This window comes from Microtus pennsylvanicus, chromosome 6 (genome assembly GCF_037038515.1).
Source record: "Microtus pennsylvanicus isolate mMicPen1 chromosome 6, mMicPen1.hap1, whole genome shotgun sequence".
NCBI classification, from domain to species: domain Eukaryota; kingdom Metazoa; phylum Chordata; class Mammalia; order Rodentia; family Cricetidae; genus Microtus; species Microtus pennsylvanicus.
Genome location: NC_134584.1, coordinates 122,885,674 through 122,912,858, shown reverse-complemented (window position 1 = coordinate 122,912,858; position 27,185 = coordinate 122,885,674). Strand labels below are relative to the sequence as shown.

The 27,185-nt window shown below is 40.7% G+C and overlaps 1 protein-coding gene across 1 annotated transcript in view; it reads left to right on the top strand.

Annotated features, from left to right (window-relative positions):
• Positions 1-21,977, top strand: part of LOC142852611 (uncharacterized) — a 49,355-nt gene extending 27,378 nt beyond the window's left edge. The window contains 2 exon segments of the mRNA XM_075977621.1: positions 19,958-21,310; positions 21,446-21,977. The gene's annotated coding sequence lies outside the window, so the exon portion shown is untranslated.
• The last annotated feature ends 5,208 nt before the right edge of the window (positions 21,978-27,185 follow it).

Below are 27,185 nucleotides of genomic sequence, written 5' to 3'. Positions count from 1 at the left end.
CTGATTTTGACAGAGTACCTTTCTCTTCAGAGCTGCAGGTATCCAGGATATCTTCCTTCTGCAGCTTCAGGTATAGGATGACTTCTCAACAGGCAGGACACCTTTCTTCTCACAACTGTAGCTGTCCAGGGTAACTTCCTTTCACAGCTGTGGGTATAGCCTTCTGGAGGAAATGCACAGTGATGTCGTAAGAAGGCTAGGAACTCACATCCTTAACAGTGGGAACTGGGAATGGTGCGCGGATGTGAATTCTCAAAGCCTACCCCCCAGTACCATATTTCCTTCAGTAGGACATTTCTAAAATCCTCCCAAATGATACCACCAGTTTAGAAGGATTGATTTCTCTGACTTCAAGGCTACATGCTTGCTTTCTGCTGTATGAACCAGTTCAAGTTGAAGAAAAGCTGTGACCTTTAGATGCCGCAACACCTGTGGTACGGGAATGAACGCTTGCAAGGGAACAACTTTCACCAGTGAAAAGCTGTTTGTTTAAAGGGTTGATTTTTATTTTGATTTTAATTGTGTGCTGACATTGTGTGTGTTTGTGGGTGTGTGAATGTGCATGCTCGTTCCTCAGAATGTTAGACCCTTGAATCACAGGTTTTCAAAAATCAGATCTTAATCCTGGGAATGACCATTTCTTACCTGCCCAGTTCTGCGTCTCCCCTGTAGATGTTGTAAAGTCTGTTTATGTAATTTTTAAATCAGGAAATTGGGACAAACGCATACAAGAGGAATCCCTATTGATGTAACTGACTGGTAAAGGACTTCAGATCACAGTAGTCTTCAGCAGCCAGAAAAATGTCTTGTTTCCTTTATCCGTCACAGCCTTGAAGGAAGGAAATTGTTTACCTTCTTCACTCAAGACTGATAGTAGAGATCATGGTGCTTTTTATTTGAAACATTTGAGGTAAATACTAAAGTGTGCCGTATGTGGGGCACATCCATTTAGTGAAGTTTATTTTGTGGCCCTTAGAGTTTTATGACTTGTTCATCTTCTGTTGTGCTTTTCCTTAGTGATGGGTGTGTTTCTGCTGTAATGTATAGGGTGGGACACCCGTCATTTAAGGGGTCTATTGTTTATTTAAAAATCAGGCAGTGTGTCATCATACTTTTCCAATAAGGGCTTCTGTGAAAGGGTGGTAGTTTGTTGTTTCTGGTTTTGTTTTTCATATTTTCACAAATTCCTTTGAGATTTTGTTGTTTTTTTTATTCAGCCTGTGTTGGATGTTAGCTGTGACCCAAGGGTATATTTGAACTCATGATGCTCATGAGTTCACCTCCTGAGTAAAGTACAAGGATAGATAGATGGTGTACCCCCAATGTGTGGTGTTTTGTCAACACAACTTAACAGTGTTAATGTTAAAAGGCTTAATAGAAAAGAATATAATAAACATTAACTACCTCATGTGTGTATTCAAAGCAGTATTTTCATTTATCTAGTAGAGATACAATAACCTTGAAAGAACTAGAAACAAGTCCCAACTCTCTGACCTTTGGTCAATGTGGAAATAGGCGTTTTGGGGTCTCCACAGTCTCCCCACAAGCGAATCAAGCATCTGATGAGTTGACCTGCTGAACATTAATTGTCACCTGCTGTATACTCCCATGGCAACTCTCAGCACTTGTCTGTCCTGGAACTATCTCTGTAGATGAGGCTGGCCTTGAAATTACAGAAATTCAGCTGCATCTGCCTCCCAAGTGTTAGGATTAAAGGCATATACCATCACCACTTAGTATAACTTGGTTCTTTTAATTGGCTTAATAAGGATGAGTGGCTGAACCTGGCTGGTAAAGATAACCAGGACACAGGCTCTGGTCCTAATTCCATAAGAGAAGGCCGCTCCCATCAAATGCAGTCCTCATGCCTCAGAGTCCACTGTCTTCCAACTACGAGCAATATTGGTTTTTATCTTTAGTCTGTTATAATTCATCAAGGGACTAGGGCAGAGTAATATCCTTATTCTACAGATGATGAAAGCCAGGCACACAGAGATAGGTGGTTTTTGAATATTCTTAAATGTAACTGCTCATCTTGCTCATCCCATCATTGTAACGATTCACTAAATGAAACTGCAGCTACCTAAGCCAGGTGTAGTGGCATAGACCTTAAGTCATGGTACTTAGAAAGTGGAGGGAGGAATTTCTGAATTTCAGAGTCATCCAAGATGAGAATGATCCCATGGGGTATTTTCAGAGAACCGTGGAACCTAGGGAGACTGTGATTGGCTCAGGACAGTGTCCATAGTCTTCCCAGCATTTCTGCAACTTCACGTCCATGGCACCAGCAAGTGTTAGAAATTGGAAGGAAAGAATTTGGGAAGGAATGGAGAGAGGACAAAGAAGGTGGAAAGTGATGTAGTACACTTTAATTAAATGTATAAAATAAATTTTAAATAAAAAAAATGTGACTTGAGAGATAGCTTAGCAATTAAGAGCACTGGGAGTTGTTGCAGAGGACGCAGGTTCCATTGCCGGAAGCCATGGTTGCTAATCCTGTCCTGTAACTCCTGTTCCAAGGCATCTGATGCCCTCTTCTGACCTCTGCAGGTACTGCACCCAGACACATGCAGGCACACACCCATATAAAGCTTCAAAATGAAATTCTACAGAGTAATGTCAGCCTTGAGTCAGATAGCACTCCTGGGTAGTTCACATGAACTCTTTCTGGTCCTTCATAGAAGCAACTAGAGTGTTCCTGTGAGCCAGCTTGCTCAGAGGCAAAACAAGTCTTCTTCTGGGGTTAGACTAGCTCAGCATTGCTGTTTATTTAAGCACATCCTTTATAGTGTGGATAGGTAACTTTCATCCTGTATCCATTGTGTTTCAGGAATGTGGCATGGATGCATCTTTTAAAATTTATCTTTTATATCATATATAATGGTCTATTTCTCTTTTTTTTTTTTTTTTTTTTTTTTTGAGACAGAGTTTCTCTGTGGTTTTGGAGCCTGTCCTGGAACTAGCTCTTATAGACCAGGCTGGTCTCGAACTCACAGAGATCCGCCTGCCTCTGCCTCCCAAGTGCTGGGATTAAAGGCGTGCGCCACCACCGCCCGGCTTCTATTTCTCTTTTGAATCATACCTTGTGATATAGTTATATTTAGCTCACAGTGCATGATTTAAAAGATAGTTTTGTAAATCTCCATCTGCCTAAGTGACTAGATTTTCCTTCCTCTGAGCCTTTTTAAATTGTTCAAAGTCTAACCTCGGGCCTGAACTTAAAAGGGACTTAGTGGTGACGGCAGAGATGGAATGCAAAATCTGTGCCAGGCTGGCCCCGCTGTGAGCGCAGGCCACCGCTGGAGCATGCTGTCATTGACGAGATTTTTGTTTATTAAACTTTTAGGTGTGTGCAATAATTTCTCCCTGGGAAGGTGTATTAATTCTAGAACAGCAGTCTCTCCGACCTTCTAGAAAAATGTTTCTGAGTCAAGCTTTCTTAAGTTGAATCAGGAAGCCTTACTCCCACTCCATAGCTCCATGGGGCAACGACCTTGTTGTGCTTGTGATTAAACCAACTAAATTCTTAGATGAAAGGACTCAGTCTCCACTGGGTTTTAAAATTACAAATTTGAATCATGTAGTCAACTGTCCATTTCAGTAACCGGAAAAGGATTTGTGTGTGGAGCATGGCTTCCACTTTCAGACCAGAATAGAAGGAATGGTTTGTTGTGTAGGGTGTAAGGGAAAACGCAGAGGGCAAGGAGCTGCTGGAGTCACCATTATGAAATAGGACCTGTTTGTGGCAGAATCAGTGATTTGTAATTTCCCAGCATGTATTGATCCATGTCATGTGAATGAAGACAGGCCCGATTTGGGGTATACAATTGGGAAGGTTAGATTGAGCCAATGTGTAGTCAGTATCAACAAGTGGATCTTCTCTGCAGATGTTTCTTCTGCTTATCATGCGTACATGCATTAGCTCTAGCTGTGTGTCAGGTCACAGGTCGCGGCAGCTAACACAGCACATAGGGACACCGTGAAATGATACCTTATTAAAGTCATCACCTCAACAGGGAAGGTTTTTCCCTTTGCAAAGTCAGTATAGCTATGTTTTTTTCTATTATATTATTATATTTATCTTTTTAAAAAGACAATTGTTTCACTTTTGAAATTTGATTTTCTCTAAGAGCATCATTGCTCTAATCTTTTGTTTCTATTTCCCATTGTTTCCAAGTCATTAAGAAGTTCCTTCCACTTTACTGAAGCACTGTTGGTTTTTTATTTCTGTTTAGAGCAAAGTCTTCTGTAGCTTCGCCTTGCCTCACACTGTGTAGTTGAGGTTTTCTTTGCACACCTAATCCTGTTTCTGCTGCCCAGTGCTGGAAAAGTTCTGCAGCTGCTACAAGGTTGGACCTTAGCTGCTCGGTGAGAACAAAAAAATCAACCAGTTAATGAGTGTCCTCCACATTCTCTGTATTTTTTTTTTTTTTTTTGCAAAGTAACAAAGGAAGAAGGATCTGTGTGAGAGTTGAGTTAACTGACCCGCTTTAAAGCAGGTGTAGTTCCAGCACAGAAAAGCCTGGGCAAGGAGCAGGAAGGCGTTCCTCTTTTGACTGTAGCTCACGTTAGAAATGAGGAAATGGATTTGAGAGGACTCATACATTTCTCGCGACCACAGATCAGGGAATCAAGACTCTGGATAAAAAACCTGAACTTCTCATGAACCCAAATTACAGTAGTTATACGAGTTTGACAAAAACAGAACTGGATGAAAATGGTGTGGGCCTGACTAAAAGATGGACCACATGAGAGAAAATGTGCGGCTAATACAAATTCCTAGCCTCTGGATCACATGGCCGTAAAACCTGGTTTAACTTTTTAACACAATGGTGGGGGATCATAATCGCATTTCCATTATCTCTTCCCTGCCTCTAAGCCCTTCCAGAGACCCTTTGTTGTTTTCTATTTCATGGCCTCTTTTTGCTGTAGCGGCAGCTACTGTTTGCACGTGACCTGTATTTGGCTGCAGGACTTCCCAGCTGTGAAGGGAAGGGTTGGCTGCACTGTTCAGTGACTGTGTAATGGAACACACGCGCAAGGGACACAGTATCTTAGAAGAGGAACAGGAAGTGCTCCGAGAGATTGAAAGAGTTTCTACTAAAGTACGAATTTCCCCGACTACAGCCCTGTATGTCCCTGGGGTGGAAGAGCAGACCTGGGAAGGCCTGTGCGGCCTTGGTCATTTGATCTCCGCTTTTGTAATAGGGGAGCTGCTAGTGTCCTGAGGCCCAGCCAGGTAATACTAAGTGAGGGATTCTGGGCAAGCCTAGCATTCAGGAGCACTAGTGGGAGGTAGACAGTATGTTTTCCCAGGGTTCTCCTCTGATGCAGCTATCGGGAGTCATGAGGTAGACCAGAAGCCATGCCATTGTGAATGGGGGCGCATTGCCTTCTGCACAGAAGTAAGTTGGCTGAGCTGTCAGATCTGCTGGGAAGTGAATGGACCATGAAAAACACTGGTTTTGTTGTCCCGTGGGTTGATCTGGGCAGTGGCCCTTCTCCTCTAAGCCTCCCCGAGTGTATGTTACCTAGGAATGGGTGACTCGGCAGTCCTGGCTGTGGGAGTGTGGTACAGGCATTGCTCTTGGTGTGCCCTGAGAAGACAGACTGGAAGGACTGAAGGTCAACACTGCATTCCACGTTCAATTTCGTGTGATAAGTTTCATTAATAGTTTAGAAACTACTAGAAGTAAGGTAATGGGCATCATCCTTCAGAAACACTTGATTGGAATGCTTTTAACTTTTTTCTACCACCATCCACATTAGCATGATTCAGGGGAATTCAAGTCCTGAGAACACAAGGAATTTCTGAGCTGCAGAGGTTCCTTGGGTGTTCATGGCATTGTGGATAGGGCAGATTTCACATCTTCTGCCCTAATCCCAGTGGCAGGAAGCAGACATTATTCTGCAACAGTGTTTTGTGTCTGGGCATCGGTCAGAGTGGGTTCACCTGAAACCACAGGGGGAATGACGGGGTGCATATCCATAGCCAATCTTTCTGATCACCTCCATTTCCAGAGAGCTCTAGAGCATGGGCCTCTGTTTGGAAGAGAGATCACTAGTAACTGGAGGGTGACCTTGAGTTATTTCTATAGGAGTTGTGAAATCTGTGTTTATTAGTCTGTGCTTGTACATTTATAGGTAACATTGGCCAAGTTCACATTTTTCCTGGTTGAGTTTCCTTATGTCTCTTGATGAAAGTTTGACTGTTATTTTTGTCCTTTCGTTCTTGGCCTTTTCTCACTATCCCCTTATTCTTTCACAAATATCGTACACTTTCTTCAATGTAGATTTGTGTTAAGTACAAAAGACACATTATGTCGATGTCTGTACTACTTTTCCTTAATCCTACTGAGAATTCTGTCTTTCCATATGGCACATAGCTTTGGAATTAGTTTTCCTGTTATAATTTGTGGGGAATTTCCTTTGGATTATATTGAATTTATGCTGCAAATTGAACATACCCAACATCTTTTTGTTGCTGTTGAAAATATATAATTTTAATAGTGTTGTTTGCAAAAGTATAAAAAGATAAAAGATACTATTCTATATAATCTTTGTCTAGCAAACGACAGTAAAGGTGTGAAACCAAAAGTGATCTGAAATAGTGTCCAAACACACAGGAAGAGGATTGCAGTATAGTTTAGTGAAAAGAATACATTGTTGTGTTCATATAAAAGGTATCCTCCTTAGTGTAATTTAATTGAGAAAGCAAAAAGTGAAAGTAAAACACGCTCCAGAATTTCACAGTGGACATGAATGTGACATGGGATTGTGTAGTGGCTTGCAAAATCATTTCTGATAGCGGTAGGTGGGGATTTCCCACAGATACCAACCAAAATTATTTAAAGATGTTGAATTATGATAGTTGATATAAAATTGCACATATTTAGTGTATGTAGTCTGATGCATGTGGACATATTACCTACTCCCAAACAACCCCATTACAGCAAGAAGGAGAAAACAATGTTTTCCAGACATTCTCTTTCTATTCATGTGTCATGTGTGTCTACAATATACAGAGTTCTCAAAAAAAGACAGAATTACCATAGACACCAGCAGCTTTCTCAGTATATTTTCTGTAGAAATAAAATGAGTATTAAGAAGTATTATTATTATCATATTCATGGGAGTTATAATCACGGAGACCTAAATATGAAAATAATCTAAATATTTTCTTTCTGAGGACAAGCTTGGAACCTCAAAAGAATATAGCGCTAAATGAATGAAGATGGAATCAGTGGTTAAAGGATTTTACACTCATAAAGGACTCTCCCAATCTCTGTTGTACTAGTCTGAAAGAGCATGGATTTACAGTTTGGGTTCTGTTCACCCATCTTTGGGTTCTTTCTCCCATCTGTTTTTCTGATTTTAATTTTTACTGATCTCTCATTTGTCAGATGGGTTGGAAAGCTCCAGGCTTCTTGTCTACACTGCAGTAGCAGTAGAAAATGAAAGGCAGAGAACACAGAATCTAGTGAACGTAGTCACCTCCGGAGGGCTTTTCTAACGCCAGTTACTTGCTGTGTGGATAAGAACAATTAAATACCAAACTTTTTATAGCAGGAGTTGTTATAGAGTTGAGACACAAATCTGCTATTATTCTCAGTATTTCCTCCTAGTTTGTTGTTATGTCCCCCTTTTTGTTTTTGATTTTGTTGATTTGTGTATTCCCTCTCTGACTTTTAGTTAGTTGGATAAGAGTTTATCTATTTTGTTGATTTTTCTCAAAGAACCAATTCTTTGTTTTATTACTTCTTTGTATTGTTTTCTTTCTTCTGGTTATTTCCTGCCATCTACTCCTCTTAGAGGTGCCTGCTTCTTCTTTTTTTTTTTAAAGATTTATTTATTTATTATGTATACAGTGTTCTGTCTGTCTGTATTCTTGCTGGCCAGAAGAGGGCACCAGATCTCATTACAGATGGCTGTGAGCCACCATGTGGTTGCTGGGAATTGAACTCAGGACCTCTGGAAGGGCAGTCAGTGTTCTTAACCTCTGAGCCATCTCTCCAGCCCCCGCCTGCTTCTTTTTGTTCTAGAGCGTTCAGGTGTGCTGCTAAGTCATTGGTGTGGGATGTCTCCACACTTTTCCTGAAGGCACTGAGCACTATGAACTTTCCTCTTAGCAAGCTCTCATTGTGTCCCATCAGTCTGGTGTGTTGTGCATCATTTTTATTGAAGTCCAAGCAGTTTACACAATAACTGACTTAGCAAGCTGTGTCATGTATATACAGACAAGCGTGTGTGTGTGCGCGCGTGTGTGCGTGCGTGCTTGTGTGTGGGTACGCACAACCAGATCAGGCTCCAGGAGTGTCAGAAAAAACATTATTTTTAAAACATTAACTCGTTGATTTGAAGAATTTTTCAAAGGACGGGCAGTTCTGTAATTTTCACTTAAATAAGGTTTTTGGAGCCATTGACACACACTATGTCACCCTGTCCAGAAATGGCTCCAGATACTGTCTTGCCATAACAAGTACTGTCCTAATCCTTTTCTATATACTAAATGAAAGTTTGACTTCATTGGAAATATTTTTTCTATGGTTTTCCTGACCATTAGAATCTTGAAATATGGGGAAATGGATCTGAAATCACAGCCCTGAAGATGAATCTCAACCTTATGACGCACATCTCCTTAGAGGTCAGGAGAAGCACCTTAAAGGTGAAGCCAGAGAGGCACTTTACCCTGCAGGTGCAGTGGGCGGACATATGAATTGACAGTCTATCCATTGCTTTCTGTAATCCAGATACTGAAGGCGTAAGTCACAAACAATGCCACACCAGTTTGGAATTATGATTAATAGGGTGGTATTTATTTAAAGGGGAAAAAACTTACAGATCACTGTCAGCCCTCTGCGTAACCAGGAAGGAAGTCAAGTCACCGGCGGAGCAGGAAGTGAAGAGAGAGAGGAGAGGGAAGTGGCCGCTTTTTTAAAGGGAGAGAGACCACGCCCCAAGGGGCTGGTATCTCAGCGGCAATAGGCTGGAGGAGTGGGAGGACCTCCCGTAACACCTCCCCCTTTTGTTTAAATAAGAGAGTTCTAAACCTACTATGAAATTATATACAATAAGTACAAATATCCTATTCTAACTAGCTTAGGTCTTGTATAATAAATAACTTGGCCAAGTCATGAGAGAAAGGTAACTACATCTATATAGTCTTCAACCCCATCAAAGATCTGAGAAGGGAAATAATGTTACTTGGTTAATTAGGAAGTTCAATAAAACAACTTCCAAAACATGCAACAAATCACAGAGACAACTAGCTACCTAGGCAATCACCCAAAGTCACATTAGCAGCGTTGAAGCAACCAACTTTGGCTAAGGCCTAACATAACTGACACACCATTTTCAAAGGCAAGCAACTTTTCAAAACTATCTTACCCTGTCTTGGCAGGATAAGACAGCCCTGTTTTATCCATTGATGCACGCTCTGTATCTTTGTCAGTGGTTGAAGTATGGGCATTTCTTTGCCCCAAGGCCAGTTCTGCCAAAAGGAAAGGCTCCAGGTGGAGTGTCTTTGGTGCTCAACATTCTCTCGGGAATAGAGTGGTGTTGCCAGGAGCAATTGTGTCTCACTACCACAAAACTCTGAGTTAGATTAAAGGCCATTTTCTACAGCTCTTTGAAGAAGTTGAAGATTATCTATCTATACTGAGTATAATCTCTATATATCTAAAGAACCTGATTAGTCTAATTATAAATGACAAACTTAGATGACTATTAGTCTATATAATTCTCAATATCTATCTAACTTAAAGATTAAGACAATAAACAACTGTGAAACAAATGAGGACAATGACCTCCAAATATAAACAATGTACAAATATACATTGCAGTAGGTAAATATATATCAATACACAAACATTATATAAGTATCTTAATCAGAGGTAGAAATGTACACAGCAATATGGTAAATATATACAATACAATATATGTCAATACATAAAAATGTTTTAAACAAGGTAGAAACATGCATGCATACAATAGTCAATATAATTTAACTTTGTATCAATATACAAGAATCTATACCAATATATTTGTCTAAAAACAGTAACTCACAATTACAAATCTATTATCCCATCATCCCTCTTTTTTTTTTTTTTTTTTCAAAATGATCCCTGAGCTTATAAAATTCCTCCCCCAACCCTCAATCGTATACTAATTATAATCAACCCCTAAATGATGTCCCTAAACCCAAGGGCAAACTTTACTGGGAGAGGGGACGTCGTCCTCTAGAATTACTTCCAGCTGTCATGGGGGCGACGTTCTTTCTGGGGGATCCTGTGAAAGTAAAATGATGGTTAAATTTCAAGATCAATGTCTTTTAAAATTGCCAATAGTCTCTGAGTATTTTGTGCAGGTCTGGCCAAAATGTTGTATAAGATGTGCACCATTTCAGCTAGCCAAGTTGGAACTGTCTTGTGCAGCTGGTACCCAAAGCAGGTCTTGTTGTAGCGCTATCAGTATCATGACGTCATATCAACCAGGTGGAGTTGTTGTTATGGGGCCCCATCTTCTTCCTGGAAACTTCAAATGTCACTTCAGGAAAAACTCATTGTTCATTATGAGAAACTTAAGCATTAATCATATAGACATATATATATATATTCAATGAAAGACATGATAGATATATTCAATGAAAAGTATGATAGATATGAAGAAAAGCAAAGATGTTTTCTAAACTCATATTTCTTTCTGTCCCACATCATGGCTCTTGACATGAGACAGAAACTCCAGAAACTCTGGGTTTTTCTCTTACTAACAGGCTTGGAATTGGAGAGGGACTGAGCCAGAGTCCAACTTCAAAACCAGCTTTATAAATTTAGAAATATGGTTTAATATTACTTACACAACCCATTCAGTTTTCTTGATATTTCCTATCGGGCAGGTATTTTTCCATCTGTCAGTATCCAAACATCCAGGGTCCCTTGAATTTCTCAAAGATGAGTGTTTTCCTGTGGAGATAGGAACAGAACCCTGCCCCCATTCTATATGTTTTTCTTACCACCTGTATGAATATCATCATTATGGATGAGTTGTCATTTCTCCTTTCCAAGAGGTTTCTCTTCTTCAAATCGAAACTTTATTAATTTTGATGGTATCCACAATTTTTCTTCTCCTGTGGAAACAAGAGCAAAACCCCTTCCCCAACGTAGCACATCTCCTGGCTTCCACTGAGAGGTCAGCACATCTTTGAAATAAATCGGTTGATTTAGTTCAGCAGACTTTTCCATTATCCAATGTCTCTCTGCTGCTGTCGTTCCTTTCTCATTAGCGTTAAGAAAATTCAAGGTTAATAAAGCATTATGTAATCTATTTCTGGGGGTATTTTCGGTCCCTTTCTGTTTGTTCAGCATATCCTTTATAGTACGATTTGATCTTTCTATAACTGCCTGACCTGTAGGATTATTTGGTATACCTGTAATGTGTTTTATATTATAATAATCAAAAAAGCGTTTCATTTTCTTAGATACATATGCTGGACCATTATCTGTCTTTATTTGCGCAGGTATACCCATGATGGCCATAACTTCCAATAAATGTGTGATTACTGAATCAGCCTTTTCTGAGCTCAGGGCAGTAGCCCATTGAAAACCTGAATACGTGTCTATGGTGTGGTGTACATATTTTAATTTACCAAATTCTATAAAGTGGAACACATCCATCTGCCAGATTTCATTTCTCTTAGTGCCCTTTGGGTTACTCCCTGCAGGCAACGGTGTTTGATTATAGAAAGAACAAGTAGGACATCTCTTTATAATGTCCTTAGCTTGTTGCCAAGTAATGGAAAATTCTTTCTTTAGGCCTTTACTATTGACATGATGCTTCTTATGAAATTCTGAGGCCTGCAACACACTTCCAATCAATAATTGATCAATCTCAGCGTTGCCTTGGGCTAGAGGACCAGGCAGACCTGTATGGGACCGGATGTGTGTTATGTACATCGGACAAAGCCTGTTCCTGATTATGTCTTGTACCTGGATAAACAATGAAGTCAACTCTGTGTCATCTGGTATAAATTCAGCGGTTTCAATATGCAAGATAACTCTTTCTGCATATTGTGAATCTGTAACTATATTAAGAGGTTCTTTAAAATCCCTTAGCACCATAAGAATGGCATATAACTCTGCCTTCTGGACAGAATTATAAGGGCTTTGTTCCACCTTACTCAATTCATCTGACTTGTAACCTGCTTTCCCTGATTTATTTGCATCAGTATAGAACGTACGGGCTCCAGTTATTGGAGCATCACGTACAATTCTAGGAAGAATCCAAGAAGTTCTTTTTATGAGGTTAAGTCTACCACTTTTGGGATAGTTGCTATTAATTTCTCCCAAAAAATTAGCACAAGCTCTTTGCCACGGTTCATTGTCTTCCCATAACTTTTTTATTTCTTCAGTAGTAAAAGGCACTATAATTTCTGCTGGGTCTATACCTGCTAGTTGACGAAGTCTCAGCTTACCTTTTATAATTAATTCAGAGACTTTTTCCACATAAGTTTTTAATTTTTTACTTGGTTTATTAGGTATAAATATCCACTCTAAAATAATATCTTCCCTCTGCATTAGAATCCCTGTAGGAGAAATTCTGGAAGGCAATATGACTAGGATGCAGCTAAGATTTGGGTTCACCCTATCCACATGTGCCTCCTGTAATTTTTCCTCAATCATTGTCAGTTCCTTTTCTGCTTCAGCTGTCAGTTCTCTTGGACTATTCAAATCTTTATCACCATCTAAGGTTTTGTTTAAATGAACTATTAGATCAGGTGTTATCCCAACAGCTGGTCGTAGACTGGAAATGTCTCCTAACAATCTTTGGAAGTCATTAAGAGTCTTTAACCGGTCTCTCCTAATTTGTGCCTTTTGCGTTTTAATTTTCTCTAACCCTATTCTGTAACCTAGGTAATTAATAGAATTTCCTCTTTGAATCTTTTCAGGGGCAATTTGTAATCCCCACCTAGGCAAGACTTTCTTTACTTCTTCAAACATCCTTTCTAAAGTATCTTTATTTGAATCAGATAACAAGATGTCATCCATGTAATGATAAATAATGGACTTGGGGAATTGTTTACGAATTATTTCCAATGGCTTACTTACAAAATATTGGCACAGTGTAGGACTATTGAGCATACCCTGTGGGAGGACAGTCCATTGATATCTCCTATTGGGCTGAGAATTATTATAAGTAGGCACTGTGAAGGCAAATTTTTCTCTATCCTTTTCTTGTAACGGTATAGTGAAAAAACAATCTTTCAAATCAATAACTATAAGAGGCCATCCTTTTGGTAACAGAGAAGGCAAAGGAATTCCAGATTGTAGTGAGCCCATAGGTTGAATTACTTTGTTGACAGCTCTTAGATCTGTCACCATTCTCCATTTACCAGATTTCTTTTTTACAACAAACACAGGAGAATTCCAAGGGCTGGTTGATTCTTCAATGTGGTGAGCATCTAGTTGCTCCTGCACCAGCTGTTCCAATGCCTGTAGTTTATCTTCAGCTAGAGGCCACTGTTTGATCCATATTGGCTTCTCAGTTAGCCATTTTAAAGGTAGGGCTGTTGGTACCTCTAAAGGTTTGGTATTTGCTGTATGTTCTTGTACAGCCTGAATGGCTAGTGACCTTTTTCCATAATACCTCATCATATACTTCCCAGAATTATGAGTTCCTGGAACTACAGGAATGTTAATCTGGGTATTCCATTGCTGTAGCAGGTCACGGCCCCATAAATTTATGGCAATATTGGCTATATATGGCCTTAGTCTTCCTATTTGCCCTTCGGGCCCTATGCATTCAACCCATCTTGTGCTTTGTTTTACACGAGATAGGGTTCCAATTCCCAGGAACTGAACATCTACCTCTTTAAGAGGCCAATTCGGATGCCAAGATTCTGGGGTAATGATACTTACATCCGCACCTGTGTCTAATAAGCCTTCAATAAAAGTGCCATTTATACAGACTCTTAGCTTTGGTCTTTGATCATTAATAGAAGTCTGCCAAAATATACGTTTACTCTGTCCAACTGGGTTTTTTGACTCATCCTCCACATGGATTTCATCATTTAGACCAGTATTACTTTTTACAGCAGAAATTGGAGCTTTTAATTTTCTTGGTGAGGCACGTTCTCCACTGTGACTGGGAATGACTGGGCCACTGTTGGCTTGGGGGCCTGCGAGAGGCCCCTCAAGGAGTTTCCCGACGGTATCGGGTTGCCTTGTTTGTCTGTTGTTGACCTGCATTCATTGGACCAATGTCGGCCTTTACCGCATCTCCTACATATACCTGAAGGCCTAGGTCTCCTATCTTTGTCATTCCCAGAGGAGATAATATTCCTAGAAATTCTGTGCCTGCAATCCCTTTTCAGATGTCCTAATTTACCACAATTAAAACACCTGGCAGTTTGATGTCTCCTCATTGCTGTGGAAATCGCTTCTCCTACCCAAGATTCATCGTTATAGCTAAACGTCTCAACATTCATTGTATGCTGAATCCATTCATCCATAGGTGCTGATCTAGACTTTAAAGGCCCAATTATCTTTTTGCATTCTATGTTTGCATTCTCAAAAGCTAGAGATTCAAGAAGTATTCGTCTAGCTTCTGGGTCTGTTACCCCTATGTCCAGAGCCTTAATTAATCTTTGCAAAAAGTCAATAAAGGGTTCTCTCTGTCCCTGCCTAATTCTGGTATATGATTCAACCCTTTTTGCTGGATCTTGTATCCTATTCCAAGCATTTAAAGCTGCTTGGTGACATAGACACAGTACTTCATCATCATAAAGAGCTTGGACCTGTGGATCAGCATATTCTCCTGCACCAAGAATTTGGTCTTGGGAAACCTCAATACCTTTTGCTCTTCCTTGCTGTTCCATATGTTTGGATTCTTCTCTGAAATAAATTCCAAACATCAAGGAAGGTCCATTATCTAAAACTGCAGACACTAACTGATGGAAATCATGGGGGGTAGCTCTAGCATTAGAAGCCCAAGTCCTTATCATTTCCTTTACGTATGCAGAGTGCAAGCCAAAATTAACAATAGCTTGCTTAATTTCTTTTAGATCATTCATTGCTATTGGCGTCCATCTAGCTTCTCTGACTCCCTTTGAGCCTTTAGAAGTTGACGCTTTGTCAGAATTAAGTATAGGGTATGCTGCTAAAACCTTTGGTAAGCCAGTTCTAATAGCTGGTGTTGGCATTGTATCCTGTCCTTGTGCCTTATTACTCTGTTCACCAGCTCCAATCATTTCTTCAATCATTTCAAGTCTTTTTATTATTGTCTCTTTTGAATCCTTAATCTCCTGACCTGCATGAGTTTCTAGTAAAGATTGTATGGTTCTTAGGAGTGCCATGATCTTCCTAAATGATAGAATATGCAAAAGAATACTAAAACCTAGTAACCAGTAAATTAAGTTATCCCCATAGTCATATAAACCTTGCATGATATAACCCATTGTATTGGTAACCAGAACAGTAAAATTCGCGTTGGAAACGGGAACTGCCATATTACCTATTATCCAGCAGGTGGCGCTGTTGCCAAGTCTCGACGAAAACACAGTCCTGTTTCAGAGTCCGCCTAGTATTTGTTAAAAACTGGAAAATGTAAGTTGCTCAACAAAGTAAATGTAATTAAATCAATTCCAGAGATGGAACCAGAAACCAGAATCCAGGGGTAGAGAAGAGCAACCTGGAAGCCGCTTATGCCTCCACGTGACAGAGTCACCCTGAGGGGTTGCAGCTTTCAGCAACCGCGTGCTCTGGTTCGCGTCACTTAAGAGCTGTGCTTGCAAGGGAGATTTAAAAACGACTCAGAAAAGAGCAAACCAGGCGGGCAGAGACTACGCGGGCCTGTGGAGTTTAAATCCACAGGCAGCGGCTGAGGAAGCAAGGGCTCCCGCCAAGCTGAACAAGCGCCCGCCAAGCCGAACTTGCGGCCGCCAAGCCGAACTTCCGGCCGCCAAGCCGAACTCGCGGCTGCGAGCCGGGAGAGGTTCTAAAACCAAACGTTGGGCGCCAAATGAAGGCGTAAGTCACAAACAATGCCACACCAGTTTGGAATTATGATTAATAGGGTGGTATTTATTTAAAGGGGAAAAAACTTACAGATCACTGTCAGCCCTCTGCGTAACCAGGAAGGAAGTCAAGTCACCGGCGGAGCAGGAAGTGAAGAGAGAGAGGAGAGGGAAGTGGCCGCTTTTTTAAAGGGAGAGAGACCACGCCCCAAGGGGCTGGTATCTCAGCGGCAATAGGCTGGAGGAGTGGGAGGACCTCCCGTAACAAGATACTAATCCTAGGGCTGATGTACACACATCCCTGTAAGGACTTCTTGTCTGCCCTCTAACTTCTGAGCTTCCTAAGAAAGACTTCTGGGAACAGATCTTTAACAAACTTCCCACTTCAAAAATCAATGAAAGTAGTTAGAAGGAAAAAGGTACTCTGATGAAGTTTTTATCCACCTAGGTAGGACGTGTAACAGGCCCTTCTGAGCAACTTCAAAGGGCTAAGCAAGAAGAACCTCAAGCTGTCAACAAGGATAGCATGTGTTTCTAAGGAAGAGAGTGCAAAAGCCAGAAGTCCAAGGGGGAGATAGCAGGGACGCCCATGAAATGCTGTTATGTGACTGGCAGTTTAGCCACCCTGTATGTCAGTTTCCTCCAGCTTGAGAAAGGAAGGTTGGATGGACCATGGAGATGAGCGCTGCCACCAGGGATACCTTATAAAATCACTTCCTTCATAGGAGGGAAATTTAACAGCAACAGAAATGGGTCTTCTCAACCAGTGGCCCTCAAGTTGCTAAAGGAATTATTATTATTATTATTATTTTGCTGTCTTCTTTTTTGTTTTTACATCTTCCTCGTTCCCTTTCCTTTCATGCTTGTTTTTATTGGTTGCATTTTGTGTATTAATCCACTGTAAAAAAAAAGGCAGGGCCTACACAAGACTGATGTGGGATTCCCCTTGCATGCTGTGAATATATTTTATTACCATTAGTTAATAAAGAAGGTACTTTGACCTATGGTGGGGCAGAACAGAGCTAGGCGGGAAAACTAACCTGAATTGCAGGAAGAAAGAAGGCGGAGTCAGGGAGATGCCATGTAGCTGCCGAAGGAGAAAGACACCAGAATCTACTGCTAAGCCACAGCCTCATGGTGATACACATATTAATAGAAATGGGTTAATTTAAGACATAAGTGCTAGCTAGGAATATGCCTGAGCCATTGACTAAAGAGTATTGTAATTAATATAGCTTTTGTGTGATTTATTCAGGTCTTGGCAGCCAGGAATAAAAGAACATCTCTGTTTACACAAGATGAACATGCAGTTTTAAGACTCTGAATATGTTAAATATATCAATACACACTAATTCACAACTCTTGGCATTCAATACTGCAAGCCGCAGTATTCTCTCTGGAAAAACAGGAGTAACAGATAGTTCACATACTTTTAACTGCAGTTAAGTGTTATAATTCAGTGTTCCCACTAAAACACCATGAATGGGCCCTCCTCTTTCCTCTGCCTAATGCCTCCTTGCTTGTCTAGGAGTCTGGCTTCTCTCTCCACAGCTCAGTCAGGACAAGCCTACCACCAGGAACAAACTCCCAGCAGCACTCCTCCCCATACACACACTAACAGATCAGTCACTTCCAGCTCGAATTCACAGACTCCAAAGGGCACCACTCACAGGACTCAATTACCAGCTCTCCTTGGGAAGGGAGTCAGCTCTCAGCTGAGCATTACCAACCACAGCTAGGACTTTCACTGGTTCACTGTAACTTCCTTAACTTTTCTGGGCCATTAGTTTCTAAAGGAGAACGGGGAAGGTATTGTGCATAACTCATAGCTAATCTGGGGCAGCTAGAGACTGAGCTCCACGAAGCACAAAGGAAGTAGCCACGAAGTGAAAAGGCACTAGTTGTCCTAAAACAGGGTGGTGGTGTTCAGACTGAGGCTTGCTGCCCTGCCTTTCTCCCTTCTTGCTAATTTCAGCCTCTGGCTCCCAAAGGGCTAACAAATGCTGAGGATCTTAGAAAAGGGATGGTCTCATAGAACCTTCGTCCAGTAACTGATGCAAGCAGACGCACTGACCCGCAGCTAAGCACCGGGCTGAGCCCCAGCTCATGGACTCTGCGCTGACAGGGGAACCTGCATGGAACTGAACTAGATGCTCTGAGTATTGGTGACACTTGTAGGGCATTGTCTCGTGATGGGTCTCCTGGCAGTCAGACCAGAATTCAACCCAGGTGCATGAACTGGCTTTTTGGAGCCCATTTCCATTTGATGGGATACTTTGCTTAGCCTTGATGCCGGAAAAGGGGGCTTGGTCCTTCCTCAACTTGGTATGCCAGACTTTTGTTGACTCCCCCTGGGAGGCTCTATCCTCTCCGAGGAGTGGATGGGGATTAGGTTGGGGAGAGGTGGGATGGGAATGGGAGCCGGGGAGGGAGGGAAAACTGTGGTTGGTACGTATAAAGAAAAAAATTAAATAAAAAAGTATTTAGTTAAAAAAAAAAAGAAAGGGGGATGAGCCACATGCTTCTCAGGTGTTCTCCCACCTCCACCCTGACACAGGGTATGATGTCTTTCTGAGGACCCTAAAACAGTGCTCCTGTTATGGGTATGTTATTGTTCACAGAGACAAGCAGGAGAGACGCAGGGAGTTTGAATGGTATTCAGGCATTGGTTCCTTTTATGCTGGGCTAAGAGAAAAGCTGTCACCTTTTCCAGCAAAGCAGGAGCCACTACCACATCCTGGACCCACTCGGTAAGCTGCAAGAGACAGGTGGAGCTGCACAGGACTGATCCTCACTAGTGCCCTCAGTGCACTGTTGCGGCCTAATGATGCCATTTTGGTAGACGATGGGCAGGAGGTGAGGCTGCTTCTCCGCGGCTAAAATGCTGGTTCTGGAGATTGTCCTGCTCCTTGGCCAGCAGCAGCTGGAGCAGCAGATCCTCCATGGTGCCTCCTGCCTCCTTGGCCAGCTGCGGTCACTCACTTGGGCTCAGCAGCAAGCATGGCCTTCATCTCTCCCAAGACTTGATTATTAATCCAAATGTTTCTTTTCAGGATCCCCTAATGACTCTCTTGCCTCCAGACAGCAAGAAGTAACTTTAAGAACATGATGCCTACATTCCCAAGATGTGGGGTGGTTGGGTTTTGGTCTTTAATTGGGTTATGGATATTTGTCATTGTTTGGGAGGGTTACAAGTTGTTACTGGTAATGGTCAGGAAAAAAAGCTGAACAAAGAAATTTAGATTCAGGGTTCTTGTTTTGAAAAAAAATTTATTTATTTATTATGTATATATACAGTGTTTTGTCTGTTTGTATGCTTGTTGGACATGAAGAGGGCACCAGACCTCATTACAGAGGTTGTGAGCCACCATGTGGTTGCTGGCAATTGAACTCATGACCTTTGGAAGAGCAGGCAGTGCTCTTAACCTCTGAGCCATCTCTCCAGCCCGGGGTTCTTGTTTTGAAAAGAGAAATGGGGGATATAAATATGATAGGGTAGATTATTAAATCTACTCTGAAAAGGAAACAGGGGTATAGATATAATAGGATAAAAAAGGGTAGATTATTGACTCCACTTTTAAACCAAGAAAGCAACTACTAGTTTTAAATATTTTACATAGATATGGATCTTTGTGTATTGATACAAATTTGAGATTAATTTTATTAGAACTTATTGTATATACATTTTTAATCTATTCAAGGTATTGTACATATACAGCTCAATTAATGCAAATTGCTAGTCCTTTTATTACCAACTAATTAGAATACAAAGGAATGCAAGTTAGTAGTTATTCATTACTATCAAATGTGTAGCATATCAGGTATGGTTTCAAGGTTAGACAGAGATATATTTTAGACAGACAGGTGATCTTCACAAACTTCATAAATCTACAGAATATGGCATTTAAGTTGTTTTAATAACATAAGCTTTGTTCTTTTTTATAACAGTAAGATATACCTTCTCCTGGCCACACCAGTCTACTTCAAAGAAGATAAAGGACACTGAAGAAGCTCTACAAGGAGTTTACTTTTTGTGTGACAAAGTTAGCCACTGGGCAAGAAAGTGCTCTTGCCTCTGCTGGCAATATGCTGTCCAGATTGGAAAAGCCAGACACACAAAGAAAGGGCTGCTGAACCTTTCCAAGACGAGGTAGGATAGCCCTTCAGAATGTCCTACTCCACTTACACCAGTCAGGTAGGCTGAAGATGGATGCCCCAATGTTGCAGAGGAACATTGATTTTTTTGGGGGGTGCCTATCCAGGCAGCCAGCTGTTTCTGTAATTTTTCCACATTTTTTGGATGTTGCTTACTTGCACTTCCTGCTTACTTGGGTAATATTATTTCCTTCTCAGGTCTCTCACAGAATTGAAGACTTTATAGTTATAGTTTTCCTTGTTACCAGATTCAGCAAAGAAATTCTCTAAAAGGTATAAAGTGTATAAGGTTGAGAGACATTAAAAGATAGTCTTGGTAATGCAAGTTAGAAAAGAAAGTCAACTAGGTACAACCTTTTGGACTCATCAAGATAGTATTTTCTCTGAATTTGTCAGTTGTTAATGGACTAGATATCATTAATGTATTTATTGCCTGTATATATTGTATATAGTTATTGCACTTATTGTATATAGTTTTTCTTACATGATAACCCACTTTTATATTTTAGACCAAAAAAAGGGAAATCTGATGGTATTTCTTTGTACTCTAACAAATACATGTGTGAAGGTCTGAAGTCGGAACTAGTCACTAATTAACCATAGAGGTCTGGAGGTCTATACAGACAGACAGGAAGTGATATGGCTGGGTGAAGAGAAGAATATAAGGTAGGAAGAGAGAGAACATCAGCCCTTATCAGCTGAAGAGTTGGCAAGATAAGAGTTGGTTGTGGCTTGCTTTTTTCTCTCTCAGATATTTCAGCAGTTGCCCCAATATATGAGTTCAGGCTTTTGTTATTCGGACCAAGTAGAACTCATGCAACACTCAACTTTAAGGGTTTCCTTCCTTAGTTGGTTTTCTTGGGAATCTGAGGGATTTCATAAGAAGCCATCACATTAGTGCAATTCTTTAGCAGGGCACAATATTCCACAGTGATGGGGAAAGGGAGGGGAGAAAGACAGACACTTCCCGCATGCTTCTCACTAGGTTTCATGTTTCATGTAGTCAGCTCTCAGAGATGCTAGCTGAGAATGAAGCTGTTAACACATGACAACTGGATACATCATATTCCAAATACAATATACATTCATAGTGTCTACACATAAAATAATACAAATGTGAACTGTGGATATAATTTTCACCTGTCAGTTAAAATTAATTTTTTTTTTTTTTGGTTTTTCGAGACAGGGTTTCTCTGTGGCTTTGGAGCCTGTCCTGGAACTAGCTCTGTATACCAGTCTGGTCTCGAACTCACAGAGATCCTCCTGCCTCTGCTTCCCAAGTGTAAAATTAATTTTAAAAACCAAAATAACATTCTTTCACAGAGATCCTCACCCAAACACCCAGGCAAATTCATGTGTGTTGGCTTGAAAGAAAGTGGCCCCCAAAGGGAGTGGCGCTACTGTTAGGCGTTCATTTCCCACGGGGACCCTACCCTCCTGTACCAGCTCTTTTCTACCTGTAGTCAATCTGCCTTTCCTTTCATTCAGTACCGGCAACTGGGTATGTAATGTGGGCATCAGAGAGCGAGAAGCAGCCTTCCTCTCACCCAGCACACGTCAATTTTCCCTTTCTTCTTATTTTACTTAACTTCCGTTTAATATATGGCTGTGTGTATACATATGGCTTTTGATTTAACCCTCTATGTGTGAATATAATCTACCTTTAATTCTGTATCTGTGTATGTGTGTGTGTAACTTAAATTCAACTGTGAATATATGTTCATATAATCACTGTGTTAAAATGTTTTAACCGGTTCTAATGAGCTCTGTTCATTGTATCTCCTTCGGGATTAAAAAAGAAACAAGTCTCAGATATTATAAATTGGTATGTACTTTTAAACAATTGTGATAAATATTTAAGGCTATAAAGATCTATTTCAGATTAACAAGAGCTAACTTACCAAGACTTCTCAGCTTGGATCCAGCTCTTCAGGAAGATAATAGACCGTAGTCATAGCTCAGATATACCCCAATATACAGAAGTGTTCTAAAGCTCAAAAATCTGGAAAATATGGCATTTAAAATGTCTAATTATTATTATTATTATTTTTGGTTTTTTGAGACAGGGTTTCTCTGTGGTTTTGGAGCCTGTCCTGGAACTAGCTCTTGTAGACCAGGCTGGTCTCGAACTCACAGAGATCCGCCTGCCTCTGCCTCCCGAGTGCTGGGATTAAAGGTGTGTGCCACTACCGCCCGGCTAATTTTTTTTTTTAAAAAAAGGCTCTTTGTAATAGCGAGATGGGTTAGCTCGTGGCACCACCCCCTTCCTCCAAATAAGACAGAAGGGAACAAAAGACCCTCCACCCAGAACTTGCTTCATAGGTGGCAGAGCTAGTCATTGAGTAAAAACTTCCCTTCACGTCAACCGCTGCAAAGACCCTCTTCGGACAGAGGACACTGGGGGATCGACTGCCTCTCCTACCAACTTCTAATCCATAGGATCGACTGAAGCCTGGCAGGTCTAGACCTCTTCCACTCAAAGACAAATGTTGCCCTGAAACCTCTGCCCTCAACAACGGTAGAGGACCCTGGGTATTGGCTGTCTAGGTAGCCATCAGGTAAGTCTCTGTCGTTTGTAAGCCTTAATGCAGGTAAGTCTTCTTCTCAGGATCTCTGGTGCAGTTTGATGACTGGGGGTGTGCCAGCTTAGAAGCAGGAACCAAGGCTTCAACTGCCTTCACAGTTCTCTGGGGGAAAGTTCAGGTAAACACCCCACTCTCCTAGAGTGAGTACTAAGCCCAGACACAATTTACCTCATTACCAGACTCAGAACAGAGACAAACTCATGAAACAGATTCCTCCTGAGTGTTAAGGTGACGGTGTAATGATGGGGAAGGAACAGGTGCTTTAAGGGTCACTCAGGTAAAGATAAAAAACATAAGATGCGGCTGGGCAATGGTGGCACATGCCTTTAATCCCAGCACTTGGGAAGCAGAGGCAGGCGGATCTCTGTGAGTTCGAGACCAGCCTGGTCTACAAGAGCTAGTTCCAGGACAGGCTCCAAAGCCACAGAGAAACGCTGTCTCGAAAAACCAAAAAAAAAAAGAAAAAAAACCCAAAACAAAAAACATAAGATGCGAGGATCCAAGAATGTTTTAGGGTCTGAGAAGATGTTTTATGGTATGTAAATACGAGGTGTAAAGGACTAAAAAAAGCTTAAATTCTCATAGTTTTAGCATTAATCAATAAAATTCTGATAAGCTATTAATCTAGCTCTGGCAGAATATTGCCACTATATGAAAAAAGCCAATCAAGGGGCTGGAGAGATGGCTCAGAGGTTAAGAGCATTGCCTGCTCTTCCAAAGGTCCTGAGTTCAATTCCCAGCAACCACATGGTGGCTCACAACCATCTGTAATGAGGTCTGGTGCCCTCTTCTGGCCTGCAGACATACACACAGACAGAATATTGTATACATAATAAATAAATAAATAGGAAGTTATTTCTAAAAAAAAAGAAAGAAAAAAGAAAAAGCCAATCAAATATCCACTTGAAAAGTCTCATTAACATAAATAATATGAATGTTATGCTGCTATGCTCATATGAACTATACCTGTCAAAATATGTATAAATATTAATAGGCTTCACAATATCTGATGTGGTTATTTCTGGAAAACAAAAAACACCATAAAAAGAAATATACAAACAGTAAAATATTATTGCATATGGTAAATATGTTCACATTCACTAAAATTTTGTCCAACTTGGATTTAACAGCCTATAAATTATAAGGCCACGAAATACATTTCATAGTACATGTCAATTGTATTTTATTATATTCAAAACACAAATAAACTTCAAAATGGATTAAAATAGTTTATGTATTTCACATTAAAGGAATGATGGCTTTTTATGCAATAACTACAGGTGCAAAGATATGACATTTCAGCACAACAATATCATACATATATAATATATACATATAATGCTTTATGAATCAGTGAGATACATATTTCAAAACTGAAAAAAAACAAAATTACTATTTTTTTAAAAAAATATTTATTTATTATGTATACAATATTCTGTCTGTGTGTATGCCTGCAGGCCAGAAGAAGGCACCAGACCCCATTACAGATGGTTGTGAGCCACCATGTGGTTGCTGGGAATTGAACTCAGGACCTTTGGAAGAGCAATGCTCTTAACCTCTGAGCCATCTCTCCAGCCCCCCAAAATTACTATTCTTTATGGCGCTGGAAAAATTAACAGAAAACCATAGCATTTGTATAAAACAGACATAAAGATAAGTTTGATAGAGTGCTCAGAAATACTTATTTGCATTTATTGCCAATAGACACTCAAAAAGACTTTCAAATATGTATGGGTTTAATAAAACACTGATTGGCCAGCAGCCAGGCAGGAAGTACAGGCAGGGTGATCAGAACAGGAGAATTCTGGGAAGAGGAAAGTCTCAGTCTGCAGTCGTCTCCCAGATGCTGAGGACACAAGGTGTGAAGGCCTCACTGAGAAAAGATACCAAGCCATGTGGCTAACACAGACAAGAATTATGGGTTTATGTAAGATGTAAGAGTTAACTAATAAGAAGGCTGAGCTAACAGACCAACCAGTTTATAGTTAATGTAGGTTTCTGTGTGTTTCTTTTGGACTGAACGACTGTGGGACCAAGGGGACAGTCTGTCAACACAGATTTCAGTTTACAAAAAAAAAGCTGATTAGATTTTACATTAAGTGGTAATAGATACCCCAATTTCTGGAGCCCCTACATTCTATACTGATGTAAATAAATCAGGAAAGTGTGGCGGACTTCTAGACCGGCGAGGGAAGAACGACCACCACATCAGGATTCTACTCAGATCACGCTTTACTGGAGTGCCCTTGATTGATGGGGAGCAGGAAACGAGGGGGCAGGAAGCGAAGGGGGCAGGGAGCTAAGGGGAGAGACAGCAGGAAGCAAAGGGGAAAGGCAAGAGAGCATAAAGCGAAGGGGAGAGAGAGCAGGAAGCGAAGGGAAGGGGCGCACTTAGGCAGCTGCTTAAATAGGGAATTGGCACACAGGTCGCCCTGTGATTGGCTGCCACCAACAGCTGACACCAGACCGCATCGGGATCCACATTCACCACGCATGCGGGAAGCAGGGACGCGCAGCTCTCAAAGGTATAGCCAAATATGGAGTTGTTTGTAACCAACAAGACAGGATGTCGGCGCCATCTTGTAATGGTGATCCTGTCCGGCTCACTACAGGAAAGGTAGGTTATAAGTCAGAAAAAAAAATAAGTGTCTTAAAGTCCTTATGATTCTGTTCAGAAATCAGAACTATATCCTATTCTCATGGTATCTTAGAGTTTCCAGAACCTCTTAATGTATTTTCTGACTCTCAATAGGCAGAAAGAGATGTCTTACATATTGAAACTGCTGAATTTATTTCTGATAAGTCAGAATTAATTTCACTTTTATACAATTACAGGAAATAGCCAGGAATAAGAATCATCCTGTATTTATATATAACACCTATCAGATCCCATACAGGTCTGTATTTATATATAACACCTATCAGATCCCATACAGGTCTGTGTTTATATATATCACCTATCAGATCCCATACAGGTCTGTATTTATATATAACACCTATCAGATCCCATACAGGTCTGTGTTTATATATAACACCTATCAGATCCCATACAGGTCTGTATTTATATATAACACTATCAGATCCCATACAGGTCTGTATTTATATATAACACCTATCAGATCCCATACAGGTCTGTATTTATATATAACACTATCAGATCCCATACAGGTCTGTCAGGCTCTCTAGCACAAGCTGATGGTGAAATTGATCGGCTATTAAAAGGAAATGTGCTGGAACCCTCAGAGTTTCATTTTTTTTAAAAAAAAGCACCATGTCATTAGCAAAGGTTTAAAAAGGGATTTTTCATTACTTAGCAACAAGCCAAGGAAACTGTAAAAAAATGTCCAATGTGCTCCTTGTATAACCAAACTCCACTACCTGCGGGAAGTAGCCCAAAGGAAACTCAAAGAAATAAAATTTGGCAAATGGATGTGTTTCGTTTTGCAAAATTTGGAAAGTTACAATTTGTAAAGCATACGATACATATTCAGGATTTCAATAGGCACCTGGTTGGGTTCTGAAAAGGCTGATCCTGTCATCACGTGTCTATTAGAAGTTATGGTCACTAAGTGGATACCTGTACGGTTATGACTGACAACATCCTAGCATATGTGTCTAGTAAAATGAAACAGTTTCACATGTTATAATATAAAGCATATTACACAGAACTTCTGCTCCGGGATGTTGACGAACTTGCTGCTGCTGCTGCTGCTGCTGCCTGGCTGCACCTTTTGGAGTATTGTTCTCAAATACTAAAAATGCCTATGGAATATGCCATTTAAAATATTTTTTTACTTAAAGTTTTTATGACAATGAGACATATCTGCTCCTGGAAGCACCAGTTTACTTCAGAGAAGATTATGAGCACTGGAGAAACTCCTTATGGAATTTGCTTTCATTGTGGCAAGATTAGCCACTGGGCAAAGAAACTGTTCTTGCCTTTGACCGCTGACAATGTGCTGTGCAGACTGGACATGCAAGACACACAGGAAAAAGACTGCTGAACTTTGCCAAAACAAGATAAGAAGTCCTTCAAAATTCCTGCTTCACAGAAGAGTCTGTCAGATATTCTGCAGGTCACAGAGGAAAGCAACTGACGAAATTTGCCAATACAAGCTAGGATAGTGCTCAAATTTCCCGTTTCCCTGAGAAGTCTGTCTAATACTCTAGGCCTGTAGACGGAAGATGGATGTCCCAATGTTGCAGAAGGAACTTTGGGCGACTGTCCAAGCAGTGCCATGCTAAGATGTGCTAACGATGCAAGGATATGTTACATCTGCTTCGTTAAATAAATTTAACCTGCAGTCAGGAGGATGAGTCAGCAACTAGCTGACAGGAAGCAGTAGGGAGGAGCCAACTGTAGAAAGGTTTTAAGTGGGGGCAGGGAAAAGGACACCTAGCTTTGTGGGAGACACGCAAAAGGTCAGAGGTGAGCT